This window comes from Dreissena polymorpha, chromosome 2, assembly GCF_020536995.1.
Source record: "Dreissena polymorpha isolate Duluth1 chromosome 2, UMN_Dpol_1.0, whole genome shotgun sequence".
NCBI lineage: Eukaryota > Metazoa > Mollusca > Bivalvia > Myida > Dreissenidae > Dreissena > Dreissena polymorpha.
In genome coordinates this window covers 35,721,036-35,734,041 of record NC_068356.1, presented here as the reverse complement: position 1 = coordinate 35,734,041, position 13,006 = coordinate 35,721,036, and the positions used below count along the sequence as shown (strand labels likewise).

At 33.8% G+C, this 13,006-nt stretch overlaps 1 protein-coding gene across 7 annotated transcripts in view; it reads right to left on the bottom strand.

Annotated features, from left to right (window-relative positions):
* The window catches only part of LOC127866594 (FMRFamide receptor-like), a 77,377-nt gene that overhangs the window by 47,796 nt on the left and 16,575 nt on the right, over nucleotides 1-13,006 (bottom strand). For 3 of the 7 annotated variants that reach the window (XM_052407236.1, XM_052407230.1, XM_052407235.1), the window contains exon 1: nucleotides 7,024-7,171. The exons of 1 other annotated variant lie outside the window; for it this stretch is intronic. The gene's annotated coding sequence lies outside the window, so the exon portion shown is untranslated. Of the gene's footprint in view, nucleotides 1-2,172; nucleotides 2,364-6,779; nucleotides 6,799-7,023; nucleotides 7,172-13,006 lie in introns of those variants that run through there. 3 more of the 7 variants (XM_052407231.1, XM_052407237.1, XM_052407234.1) reach the window with 2 other exon arrangements.

The following is a 13,006-nucleotide window of genomic DNA, read 5'->3' as shown; positions in this document are numbered from 1 at the left end:
ACATATAATTCAACTGCTACAATGTTTTACAAAAGAACGCCTTAAAAGCAGATTCATATAAAACATATAATAACGAAACATTATAAAAAGTATCGCCGAGATTTTATAATGTCATCGTCATATTTTGACAAATGAAAGTTTATATTTATGTATTTTACTCGTATTTCTGCAGATCGGAGAAAACTATTTATGAAAGCATTCTTTGTTGGTTAAGTTGTTCATAAATATAACCTTGCAGTTAATATCATAATAAAGGCTCTTTTCTGATATTACGTAAATGCCGATTCAACCATTAGAACATATTTCATTTGTACTGAAAACCCATTTACTGCGTGTACTATACTTTTATTTTGTTAACACTTACACCAACGCAATATAGTCAAACAAATTTTGAAACATGTTTGCGTGACTCAATGCACACAATGACCATGGATGGAATGTGTATTCGTACTCTTTAAAGATATTTTAAGCTGCAGGGTAAACATTTGAGGCATGTGAAGCTTTATTTACTGGCTTTAAGATCCTAGACGTGGTTAGTAATTACAAACATGTCAAATTTACGTTTTCAAGGATGTACATTTGCACGAATATTAATCAATTCTTTGTTTTATATCCTTTGGATATCCGTTCGGTCATTAAATTCATGCAAACTGTACTCGTAGTATAAACAAGAGCTGTCAGAGGACAGCGCGCTCGACTATTCGAGTGCTTGACAGTATAACGTAAGTCAAAATGCTTGATACAGTTGTCTGCTCTTGTTTATAGGTTGGGGTCTTGATGGTTAACAAGTATGCAAAATATGAAAGCAATATGTCAAGGGACACGGGAAATATTTAGGGTAGTACGCAAACTTTAACATAGATTTATCAATAATATGCATATTCTAAGTATAAAAGGGGCAATAATTCTGTCAAAATGCTTGATACAGTTGTCTGCTCTTGTTTATAGGTTGGGGTCATGATGGTAAACAAATATGCAAAATATGAAAGCAATATGTCAAGGGATACAGGAAATATTTGGGGTAGTACGCACACTTTAACATTCGTACGCTAACGACAACGTTAACGCCAACGCCAACGTCGACGCCGGGGTGAGTAGGATAGCTCCACTATATATATTTCATATATAATAGTCGAGCTAAAAACGATTATGCAATATTATAACACAATACAAATGTCTGACGTCCCAGTTTGATTATATTCAAATACCAATGTGTTAGTAAAAGCCAAAATAAAACTCAAAATCAACGAATATTTCGTACAAATTTTCGATAAAAAAATAAAGTTAACACATGCCAAATCAAAGTTCCTTATAGCAATTGTCAAAACTTCAACGCTAGATGTGGTCTGGTAGCATAGATTTAAAGAGATACGAAATGCTCTTTTTGGATTTCGATGAAATAATTTAAACATGTTCATGTACCAAGTTAGTGTTCGTGTGTCATATGCATATATATCGTTGCGGGAAATTAAAATGGAATAAAGTGCTTGACACAAAAATAAAAACGAGCATGTTGTATCTCTTTAAATCTAGCCTTTAAATTTTGCCTATTGCTATAAGGAAATTTATTTTTCGAAATATTGTACGAACTTTTCGTTGATTTTGAGTATTCATGTTACTTTAACGGATACGACTTTCTTGAGCACAGTTCAGAATAACATTCCTATCGACTTTTCGCTCTAAAACCGTAAATGAAATATTTATCTCAGACACTTCGATCACGATTAAATCAAAATCATAAAAATCATAAAAACAACTGCAATATGCAACGTCCTACAACCAAATTTAATAAGTGTTCAATCCTTTTTCATATCCCCTCAGACATAGTTTCTCATTTATCCTCTATTTGTCTGCCAAATTTCCGGACATTTGACATCTGAACAAACAAAACTGTATATCAACTTCTAATGGCTCTAGAATACAGTATCAAAAGATATGTCTTTTTTCCTAAAAATGACTCCGAATTCAACGCAAGTAAATGGAAATATGACATTTGTTAGGCAAAATTACACAAAAAGTTAGTATTTTGTTATTGATGGATATCTACCCTCTTATACACGTCATTGCAAATCAACAAACAAACCTTGTCCAGCCTGAAAAAGATTTAATTAATAAAACAAAAAAGCAATTTTAGATTTATGTTTTATAATATAAATAAATAAAATTACTTACACTTTTGTTGCATATATTAAGCTTGTAATCAAGTCATCAAATTTAATGTGTCTGTGTGTGTGTGCCTTTGTAATCCATCTTTTCAAACGTTCATTTTCGAAGAAATTGGTTCAATATTTTATCACGTTAAATTTATATATCACTATGATTAATTAATCTTAATAATGCGCTTCATAAGAATCATGACCCAAACTAAAACGGATAACATCATGCTGAATTTTGGACTGTGTTTATACCATTATACTTATCAGTTCAACTGCGTCAGATACTTTTCGATGTTTGAACACGAATTATCTCACGTGAAGATGTTTGACAAACTTGTTGCCGACCGATAAAATAGCAATTTAGTAGATAACTGTCATAAGATTTAAGGCCTAAAGTTGTAGTGACACGACGTCAAAGTTATCAAGTTTTGGGTCAACCATGTGTTTTTAGCCCGAACGTGTACGTTGCACTTTTAATTTACTTAGATCCTCGCAGGCAAGTCCCTGTTAAAATTTTACGTGAGGACTGAAACATCTCAATAATTAATTTCAAACTATCGCCAAAATTAACAACCATGTCACATATAGACATATCGTACTTGCATATTGCATAATCATATTTTCAAACTTAGTGATATTTCTGACTCTGGCGTGTTTAGGAACTGTGTATATCGGACTACTAAAAGTTGAATCCGACATTGTGCGCTAATATTACATAATATCAATATGTTTTAACAATTTCATTTTAAAATCAATGAATTCGTTAGCCAAAATAAATATATCGTGTTTATATCTGTCTAATCTTCATGTAGCAACAACTATAGGAGACAAAATAAAGTTTCGATACACCAATATCAATAAATTCCATAATCGTTTAGACCATAGCGAAGACGTTAATTACTAACAGTTATCCGATTGAACGTGGATGTTTAAAACATGCTGATACTTAAAGACTGATATCTATAACGGCTAATTCAAAACATGCCTCATCTGTTCAATTGTTAACCCTTTGCATGCTGGGAAATTTGTCGTTTGCTAAAATGTCGTCTGCTGAATTTCTAAAATTAGCATTTTCTTCGAATTTTTTCAAAGAATATTATCAGAATAGCAAACAGTTTGGATCCTGATGAGACGCCACGTTCTGTGGCGTCTCATCTGGATCCAAACTGTTTGCAAAGGCCTTCAAAATTCGGTCCCCGCACTGAAAGGGTTAATTTCAATGTCATATATAACAAATATTGGCTCTGCGAGTACACACACATTTAAGGTAACAGGCACTCAAAAGACAAATGAATTGCAAAGTTAATAATTAATAACCTCTCGTATCTGAATTTGACAGAAATATGACTGAACGATTGGTATTCAGTACATAGCTTGATAGAGGGCAAAAATCGGTGAACAGCATTTGGAATATCAGCGAGCGCTGTAATTCATTATCTGTCAAGGTACTTTGCACGATTATTAATCAAACGAGAGTTCCCGGCGCATATGGTATGACACCGCCAGACGGACACAGGGCAGCATTTGGTACGGCCTGAAGAGGCAATACTCATCATAATTACAAACAACAACCACTCTTTCAGGCTATGCGCGGCTAGAACTCGTGTTTTGTTGTAAAAATACCAATAGGGAACGTAAATAATTTAATGATGATCTGGTGAAAGAAATCATGCGTACTAATTGCTCTTACTGCTATAACGCAATATACTAGTATACTAATCAAGAAAGATGTACCAACGTCACACTTTATATTGTTTAAAAAGAAACGGACGTTTCTTCACAATGCAGGTGTTTCTTTATTGTATAGCAACCATATTTTGACTCATCAATATCGAGAAGCCCATATGCCTTACCAGTGATGAGTTGATACCATATGTGGTTGGACGTTAAGTATGAAAGATCGTTTCCCGCTTGGTAATGGAAAGCCAAACTACCAATACCATAATAATTGAACAAAAAAAACGATGTCATACATGCGATAGGCACGCGAGCTAACAATTTCACCATAATAAAAAACAAAAAAATGCAATGATCATATGTGTAGTTCTGACAATAATATCGGGATGTTTACAAAACACATTGAACACGTTGAATTTCAATGGTGTTAGCGGTTAAAAAGAGGAACCGAACACATATAAATTCATGTGCTGGATTCAGAACACCTTATTCCAAAGCACCGTTGAATCCTAGCTGATGAGAGAAAGAAGAAGTCATTAAACCTCACTCCTGTGCGTGCAAGATTAATCCGTTAAATGTGTCAATGGAAGTCGTACTGCCTCGGGCCAGACTACGACAAATGCAGAAGAAAACCGAATTTGGTTTTTCTGCCGTTTCTAGTGTTCTCGCTCCGATTGTTATTAACGTTCTACATGTGGATGTTTTCATACTTGGTTTGACAGCCACACTTTGTTTCCAACTAGATTTATTTATCCTGTCACATGCCTTTAAATCAGCCCGATAACCAGGTAACTTATATCCCAAAGATATTAGGCTAGATGACCACGTGACCTCGAATATCCGTCAGTTGCTATCCGCGCATGCGCATTTATTTACTATTAATAAAATATACTTTTTTTTCTTTTAATAAAATACCAAATACATGTAAAAAAAAAATTATTTAAACAGCATAATTTCGTCTTTGTGTGTTGAATTAATTACGAGTAACTCGATTTCTGTGTGTTTTAACAAGATGGAAGCTTGCCAAAGCGCTTTGCCTGACGTGACGTCACAATATATGTTTTTTTCGCGCGTGATGTTTACCATATTACATATTTAAACACAAAATACTCGAAAACTAGATATTTTAGAAACATTTCAACGAATGCTGCAAATGTGACAGGATAAATAGAATAATAGGTTGGTGACGTAGATGGAGAATGGTTATCTGGCTCGTCGGAGGATCTTATCGGGTGAGCCGAAATTCCTCCGACTTGCCAGATAACCATTCTCCATCCACGTCACCAACCTAATCTCTATTACTTAGGCAAGCTAAAAGGATTTTAATGACTATTCTTGTAAGCATGGACATATATTCGTTCTAAGTGGTCGCTGGTCAGTCGCTCGGCGTTTTTATTGCAACTGTAGTTTAAAGAATGATTTATTGAACACTGAAATCTTGCTTAAACTATTTCCCTTCTACAAGACCACAACCTTCATTCAATTTAAAGCTCTCTGCGTACACATAAAAGTTATTTCTTCTTAAAGGGCACGACTGCTTTTCCACCGACATCTTTGGTTTATAAAGGAACACATTACCCAATTTAAGAACAAAATTACTTTGACCAAACCGCGCCATCATTAAATAGCTGTATCTATATTTACTCGATTAATAGATCTTCGGAAACAAATAACACAAAATACAATATACATCTATACGATTATATACAGAAATAAATACGAAAATAATTATATATCAAACATGTAAACATGATCGTTTACCATTCCATGCACTTATATATGAATGATTGAACATGTATCCTGCAAGCCAACGTTAATTTACGGCGTAAAATAATCAAGATAAAGATTAAGTGCATTAACACCCACATTCGTACTTTCAGGATGCTTGATCAGTTTCACCTTTTATTGTTAACATGACAAATATGCGTTTATCTTCCTGAATAAAACGAAACTTTAAAACAATTGATACACTTAGAAAACCATGCAGGAAATGACATGTTGGAGTTAATAATAAATGCTTATTTTGGTAAAAATGCATGTGATCAAACTATTCCTATAACGAACTAATGATAAACGTACGTGTAACGTTACAGAAAGGTTTACGTGAATTTAAACAATTATTTAACAGTGCAATCATTCATACTACATATAAACGCCAAAATCAGAACATGTTATGATATATTACTTATAACATATGCTATTTTTGTCAATTTGCTTGTATCGTATCGCTAAATTTCAAAAATAAAAATCCCTTCTAATACGGAAGATATGTTTCGTTGACATACCTTTCTCATTACGGCATGTCGAGATAGCAATAGTGATAACATTTACCTGTACTGATTGCGATATTGTCAACAATAACAGCTTTCATCGAACGTTTAAAGTGAAACATTTTCTTATCACGATGTTCAAATATTTACAAGCAGACAATCTTAAAGTCCTGTCAATGTTAATGAAACACTAAAACCATTAACTTAAATTTACCATCAAACAGCCGTCATAAAAATCAGCGTTACGGATGAACGTTCATTCTTGTTTATATAGAAGCACTTTTAAAGCCATAGTACATAAAATATAGTTCAAAACTGCGCATAATTGGAATCTCGTGAATTTTGTTTAAGAATATAAGTTATTGTTACCATACCCTTGTCTTTTATTAAGGCAAGTGACCAATTCTTTTCAGCAAGCCGTTAGTTTTCGCAAACGCCATCAGCATAGACGGCAGAAAATTATTCAAGAAAAGGTTATAATTTTTCCGATTTTAGTGCGGCTTTCTTAATAAATTATATATCAGTTCAGCTTTTATTGATGAGGATGTTCTCTGTGTTCATGTACACAATTGATTTCGAACATAAAGGGCCTTTAATTTTATATTTTGGATATTAAAACAACAGTTCAGAAATATTATTGTTGAATAAAAATCCACAGAAATCGTTTCTTACGTACATCTAACCGATCGAAATCCAAACACGCGGCACTGAAATGGGATGCGCACCGAAACTCATGGCCTTGGGTTTATTTACAACACAATATGACTGACAAGTATTATTTCTAAATTACATCAGCAGGTAACATAACAGCTATCATTAGTCATATCACCAATATTGATAACGATATATTTAACGATAACCGCAAAAGCTAACATAGCTTTAGAGGAATTATATTTAACATGTAAATGTTTTATACGCACCCTGATCTCCTTTGACTTATATAATCCATTACATGCACCATCAAATATATATTGTAATTAACACTATTAATGTCTTTGCACTATATGGATTCATTTGTAAACAAACACATGTCTACATATACATGTGGTTAAACTCATATAAACATGCTGCAAATTCACATTGTAAAATCGAGTCTAGGGGCAATTAAAAACGTTTTAAACCGCAGCAACGGTAAGTGCAATATGAATAAGCAACCGAATTCTTATATCGTTCTTATATTCGGAATAAAATTGTTATCCAAGTTAGGCGGACGGCGTCAAAGACATTACGGATAAATGAAATATTGCTTAATGTTAAAAACGTTCGTGTTTTAAATTGTCCAAAAAGCTTTGTTTGTGGTAGGTAATACAAACCAGAGAGAACATTTGAAACACCCCTCTCCCTTCTTATCTCAAGACCTCTCAACATGTTTCAAGTGTATCAGTTGAAAAACGATGCGATAACTCCGTCTTTAATAATGATAAAAGGATTCCGACGTATAACTTCGGTTCATGTTTATTAGTGTAGGTATATGCTTTCGCGGGGTGGTGTATTATTGCGATACATGAAAAAATATTTAACTTTTAATTCGTATGCCTGGCACGGAAACGAAAATGTAGACTCAAACTTAGACCTTTCATTGTGGCCTTAAACCTTGATCAGGCAAGACTAACTCGTGTCTTCTGTACATTGTATCCATGATCTTAACATTGTATCCAAGTTTCATGAATAACCTTTAAATTTATAGGATATATAGAGCGGACATGGCAATAAGGTCTCATACATTTGACCTTAATTCATGACCTTGAATTGAAGACGGCATGAGTGACTCATACCTTGTACACATTTCTAAATGCCCTAACAATTGGATACAAGTTTAAAGAAAATTAAGTATGTCGTAATCAATATTGATAATATGGCTAATTATAGCTGCTATGTTACCTGCTGATGTAATTAAGAAATAATACTTGCCAGTCATATCGTGTTGTAAATAAACCCAAGGCCAGAAGTTTCGGTGCGTAGGGATAAAATCAAGAGACTCACTGTACTGTATTGTTAGGGAGAAATGTACAATTATTAAATACAACATACACAATTAAATTCAGCACCCTGGATTTCGTATAATTTGTAGCGGTGTTTAAGCATATGGTACATAAAATCTTCAGTCCATGTTTGTAATGATTACTAACTTAAACATTATTATTATAAACAAAGTTCTCTTACTATCTTGTATGGTCATAGTTACGTTTTGCTGATTCATCTCAAGCGTAATGCTCATGTTTTGTGAGACAATACCACTGTGACGCTTGTAGATTACATCAGCGAAACAGTGCGAACATTAACATTCACGAAACTTTTTGCGAAACTAACTTTCGACCATTGCATTGTGTCAACGCTTTGTAGGGCCTAATGATAAATGCAAGATTACTGTGTCATATACGGTCGTGTTCATCTACGCGTAGTCTATTTAAAACTACCTGTTGTGTGAATTTATTTCCGTATGAGATTTTATCTTTAAAAAAAACAATCCACACATAGTTGTGAATCTTACTGCGTAACGACCCAATGTAGGTGTTGTAACAAAAGTAAAATGTTAAAAACTGATAGTCATCACTTATCATGTAACGTTATGGTCCTCGCGCATAATAGGCATTTTAAAACATTTTGTAATTTGTGAAACGTCTAAAACAGTAATATGATATAATACGCATAAACATTTCAGTTTCCAATTCACGAGTTAAATTATTACCCAGCAGATTATGAACATGAACCACTAGCTATTCTACAAATCACTTACATTTATACAGCATCAATTGAGGTATAATACACTGACGATGTTTCGTTAATTACGTGCATTATTTGTGTAAACTATGAACTTATTTTTTTTTTATTAAAATTTATTAAAATAGTAACACATTTGCGTGCATGTTTGTTATAAGGATTTAATAAGGTCAGGCATACACAACTAGTATGGTGATATCGCTTTCCTACATCCTGTTACGCAATCTACCGGTTGGCATATGTCACACGTTCGAATTCTCGCCCCCTCCTACTAAACGTCAAATGACGTTATAAGCACTATTAAAATAGCTGCGTCGAATCTTACGTTTAACATTTTATCAGAATGTTGATTTTGGTTAAATTTATTGATATGAATTCATAATTTATATATAATCCATAACTTCTTCATAATTCTTGGTTTATGTAAAACTACGCGTTCCAACTCGTTTACTTCTGACATATTAGCTGCCCAGTATGAGCAAAAGGTACATGCACAGATTACGTCACATTAAATGAATGCCTTTCTTGGCGCAATGTTAAAATATAGCATACTTAGGAAAAAATAATAATCACTATAACTTTAAATTAAATTCGTAAATTATTGTAGTTCGGTAAGTCATGTTACTTCTTTTACTTGTATGTGACTAGTGTACCACAATACGTTATTGTCTTTATTAATTATCCTTGTGATTTTATATGTACGACCAATATTTGGTATGTAAGCGATCTGAACGAACAGGAAGTTCACCTGCACTATGCTTTTTTGCCGTAATTGACTTTCAAGATCACAATGATGTAGTTGATGTGGTGCCCTTCTTGCAACTCGGCGCCCACGGACTCGATCCCAACTCGGGGAGCGTTCTAAATATATTTCCAAAGATAACACGAACTGGTCCTTCCCAGGGAAGGTACTCGAGAGGGTCTCTATATGGAGCTATCATGTCAGTTAATGAGACCACGAAACCTTCCGTTGCCTTATAGCGGGCGCTGTATCTCACGACTGAAGTTACGCTTTCCGCATATGGCATGATACCCACTTTTACATAGTCTGACAATCGTTCCGTGTATTTTTTGTCCATACGAATACTATGCATTGATATAAAGATTTTGTACCTTTTACGTTTAATTGGTATGAGCAAGCCATTAGAATACAATATGAATGGCTGTTGACTGTAGTAACCCCCAAGGGAGGCGAATGCGTAAAGGAAACATAACGGTGTGCACTCAGGCATTGATGTTTATGTATCTTGTTAATCTATGTCCTTGTAAAAGTGCAATATTGATTTGCACTAGTATTTTTTTGCTAATTTGATTGGGTTGCTTGATAGATAACTTCTTGGATACGTTGAAGGGTCCCGGGAGATACTATACAATAAATGATTTATGTCTATGTAATAAATTTAACACTCAGATGTCTGGACATAATACATCACTTTACAAACACGCTTTTTTTCAACAAAAGGCAAAGGAATGACTTGCAATGACCAAAAGTACAATATAAGAGCGTTTTTCTGACAAATAAAGACTTTCATGAAATCTTGCGTGCAATTTTGTTGAATAACAAGTGGATTTTATCAGTTACAGATACGAAAATTGGGTGTATACCATGCTAATGGCCATTCAAAGTAAAACATTAACAGAAACATGAGAACTTTACAAAGGAGTCATTTTTGATAAACGTATGCTTCACCTTTGTCATTAAAAATGGCATTGATCAAAATCGTAAGGAAAATACAATAGTGAATAAATGAAGATTAAAACCACTCACCGAATTCTTTGTTTAAGAAAGGATTAACATAACTTCTGGCTTATTTGATTAATACCCTAATATTTAAAGCAAATATTATAGTGAATATATATTGAACAAATATACAAATGGAATTACCAAAGCAAATTGATCAGCATTGTAACATAAATTATTGAATATTACAACTAAAACTACGATACTTGTACACAATTATGTGAGCATATATACCCGAATAATCTGGGCAATATGTTAGCAAACATTATGCAACGATAACTTCAAATGCGTGTATTAGAGTATTGTTTTAATTTACTATATACATACATTTTATGTTTAAGCTTAAACGTATTTGTAATTAATCATTCGTTACTAGTGAAGACACTTAACGTCTAATTACACCCAATCCACAAACATAACATTTATAAAGTGTGCAGCTTTTTTATTACAAGGATCGAAAGATGAATATCTGTAAAACGCTTTATTTTAATGTTTTTCTTCCTGATGGGGATGATAGTGGTTGATAACGCTATTTGAATGAATTTGTATAAAACGGTGACTGAATTCATATGACCCAGACTTGTGCAAAAAATAGTACATTCAAAAACCAATAAATTTTCATATTTATATCCTGCTTTCGGGATGTAAATAAACGTGATAGAGATCTACATTGTGCTGCGGACAGATGGTAATATTCAACAAAAGGAACCCTTGCCGCATGTTGTAAGTGAACACATTGAAACGAAACAATACCAATGGTATACAAATAATTACTCATGGGCTGGTGAATGAACGCGCATATTTTCTTGTTTCACTCCAAATAAATTTCCTGCAAAATTTTTACCGTTTACAATATGATACGTTTTTATAATAATTTTATTTTTTCATGGAACATTATTATTACAGTTTATCACGTCTAACAATAATCAATAATCGTTAAAAACTCTAATAAAGCCAATTATAAGAATAACATCAATTAAACCACTTATAATCTTCAGGAAAATGCCTTGCAAGAACTAAGCTTGACGTTTCAAATTAGAGAATGATACAAAACGGTAAACAAAACAAATTCTTGAGGAAAATCCTCTTCTCTGAGAGCGGATAAACAGTATGAATTAGAAACGAATGTACAATTAATAAACGTATGTGACGTTTATAATAGCGCTCGCAAATATTTATCGCTTTTGCAAGTGCTAGATAATGCATTCCCTAATTCTTCTAGGACAAACAACTATATATTACAAAATTTAATACAAAACCGGCATTTAAGTGCAAAATCTTTTTGAAAAAAAGGATCACCGGTAGTGCAAATAATAAAATGATCCAGCATTATACACACAGTGCATTATACACACTGTGCAATATACACACCGTGCATAACACGAATAGTGCATTATACGCACAGTGCATTATACACACAGTGCATTATACACATTATACACACAGTGCATTATACACATTATAAACACAGTGCATTATACACATTATACACACAGTGCATTATACACACAGTGCATTATACACATTATACACACAGTGCAGTATACACACAGTGCATTATACACATTATAAACACAGTGCATTATACACATTATACACACAGTGCATTATACACACAGTGCAGTATACACACAGTGCATTGTACACATTATACACACAGTGCATTATACACACAGTGGATTATACACATTATACACACTGTGCATTATACACACAGTGCATTATACACATTATACACACAGTGCAGTATACACCTTAAACACACAGTGCATTATACACACAGTGCAGTATACACATTATACACACAGTGCATTATACACATTATACACACAGTGCATTATACACATTATACACACAGTGCATTGTACACATTATACACACAGTGCAGTATACACACAGTGCATTGTACACATTATACACACAGTGCATTATACACACAGTGCAGTATACACATTATACACACAGTGCATTATACACATTATACACACAGTGCAGTATACACCTTAAACACACAGTGCATTATACACACAGTGCAGTATACACATTATACACACAGTGCAGTATACACATTATACACACAGTGCATTATACACATTATACACACAGTGCAGTATACACACAGTGCAGTATACACACAGTGCATTATACACACAGTGAACTGGTCATGTCATTGAGCCGTGCTCTGTGTAAAAGGGGTTTAATGCATGTGCTTAAAGTGTCGTCCCAGATTAGCTTGCGCAGTCCGCACAATCTAATCAGGGGCGACACTTTCCGCCTAAACTGGATTTTTGCTAAGAAGAGACTTTCTGTAAACAAAAAATAGCATAAAAGCGGAAAAAGTCGTCCCTGATTAGCCTCTGCGGACTGCATAGGCTAATCTGGGATGACACTAAACGCACATGCATTAAACCCCCTTTTCACAGAGCACGGCTCAATTCTAC